This window comes from Numida meleagris, chromosome Z (assembly GCF_002078875.1).
Source record: "Numida meleagris isolate 19003 breed g44 Domestic line chromosome Z, NumMel1.0, whole genome shotgun sequence".
NCBI lineage: Eukaryota > Metazoa > Chordata > Aves > Galliformes > Numididae > Numida > Numida meleagris.
In genome coordinates this window covers 72,177,065-72,179,329 of record NC_034438.1, presented here as the reverse complement: position 1 = coordinate 72,179,329, position 2,265 = coordinate 72,177,065, and the positions used below count along the sequence as shown (strand labels likewise).

General features: G+C 47.0%; 1 protein-coding gene across 1 annotated transcript in view; it reads right to left on the bottom strand.

Moving 5' to 3' along the window:
- Positions 1-2,265, bottom strand: part of LOC110389661 (adenylate cyclase type 10-like) — a 451,262-nt gene that overhangs the window by 443,922 nt on the left and 5,075 nt on the right. The window lies entirely within an intron of this gene.

Sequence of the window (2,265 nt, the reverse complement as noted above, 5' to 3'; positions counted from 1 at the left end):
GCCGCGAGCACCGGCGGGGCCGGCGAGGCGTCGTCCGTCCCCCGCCGTCCCACCGAGCCCGGGCGGAGCGCGCTTCGTGAGCCTCCAAGGAAACGCGGAAGAAGGCACCGCACGGCCCTGAGCGGTCCTCCCTCTCCCCGCAGCGCCGCAGTCGGATCGCCGGTGCTCGAGGGTGGAGAACTTCACGCGTTCCGTCGGTTTCCCCCATCCGGCTTTCGTTAGCATTTGGAGAAGCGAGAGAGCCGCTCCGTTCCGCTCCGCGCTTTGCTCGCTGCCCCTCGGGCCGTTGTGCCGATCTGCGTCAGATACTCGCCGTAGAGATTTGCCCCTTTAGATGCTTTCATATAGCCCTTCGAAGCAGCGAGCACTTCGGCCATCCTGTTTGCAAATTTAATTCAGACTCCGTTCTCCCTTCACCTCCTCGCTCAGCTGAGAAAATCGTAAAATGTTTAACACTGCCAGAAAATAGATTTTAGGAGCTAGTACAAAATGTTACGTGTAGAGGAATTCAGGAAAATAAGTGCGAAATCAGCTGAAGCCATTTTAGTTATTGTGAAGTTTTAACATTCGGAAATCCTTGATTAGAATTTTCTCTGCAATTAGATTGCTGTCCTTAGGACATTATCCGGAGTCTCTAAACCAGACGTGTGGAAACGAAAAACAAATCACTTTGCTCCACTGTAAATCTGAACCTTTTCCCACACGTCGCCTCCATTTTGTCAGAAGTGATTTCCATTGTCTCCCCAGTGTTCACACCGTTATGTTCGCGGAGGCATCTGATTTAACAGCGAAATGCAAATAGGGTGGTTTAAAGGACAGACGTTGTGCTCTTCTATTAAACTACAGCACTGCCCAGCACTGCACCGTGTTATTTATTTCAACTTCGTTCGCCGCTCAGATGTTTTGTTTGTCATTGAGTGTGTACACACAACACATTCAGGGACGTAGCACACAAGGGGTTTATGCTCTCGTGTGCTTTATTCACTCATACACTCGAGATAAAATCACTCACAAAAGCAGGTGATTGCCTTCTTCAAAAAAATGGCTACTGAGCAATCGTGCCTTCTACCTTCCTTGATTTTACATCTTTTTAAAAGCAGAAGCATTTTTTGTCTAATTTCCTGCTATGGAACTTACACCGTAGAATAAGGCACAGTGAGGGTGAACCATGCCCAAAAAGCCTTTTTTTTTTTTTTTCCCCCCCTCCAATTCCTGGAGATGAGGTATTATCTCTCTCGCCTGGATTTAGGAGGAGAGACCATGAGACCTCCATTTACCAAGAAACGGCTGAGCTTTCTGTTGCTCATATATTTATATATATATACGTTAGTAGCAACAATCCAATTCCCCTTGGAAAGAAAACGGAGCAGGGTTTGATTCCTGCCTCTTAGGGGACAAAGGCAGAGGGGAAGAGGCAACTTCAGCCCGCCCGCATCCCTTCGGGGACGCACAGGGCTTCCACGCAGCCCCCGCCTCCGCGCCGAGAGCGGAGCTCTGTGCCGCGGAATTCGACCTCGGAGCTGCCAACCCCGGGGGCTGAGCGGCACCGTGCTGCCAGAGCCAGAAGGAAGGGAAGGGATGGGAAGGGAAGGGAAAAGAGAAGGGAAGGGAAATGGAGGGGAGGGGAGGGGAGGGAAAGAAAAAGAGAAGGGAAGGGAAAAGTTTTCCATTGCCCATGAATGTCAGCATCCATTGACTAGACATTTTCTATTTGTGGCTGCCTGGGTCAAGCTTTTATTAGCAAAAATGAGCTAACGGTTCATCAGGTATAACGGCACCAGGGAAAACAAACTGTTTTCTCTTATAAATTCTGGAAATTCACTCCCTGAACACACGACTTTTAAGTTTTGCAGCACAATCCCGCTTAAATTCATCTACATTTACCAAAATTGATTGTGTCTGAGTGTCTGTAGGCTTTGCACATTTTGTTTACTATTTGAGTGCTTCACAGATGTGAAAAACAAAAATAATTTTAGGAAAGCAAGTCATCATCTGACCTTGCTTGGGAAATACACAATACCCAGCACCTACTAAACTGGAAACTAATCCTCAAATTCTGTGACTCTCTCAGGAGGAAAATGGAAATCCTCAGAGCTTTCTTAGATGAAAACTAGGAATTTGGAGATGTGAAAAGTAAGTCACATTCCAAAGGACTTGCTGCTGAACTTTGAAGACATTCGTATCTTACAAGAGCTCCAGTGGAGCAATAACAGATGATCTATCTCATGGTTCTAGGTTTCTGTTTTTTTTTTTTTTTTTTTTTTT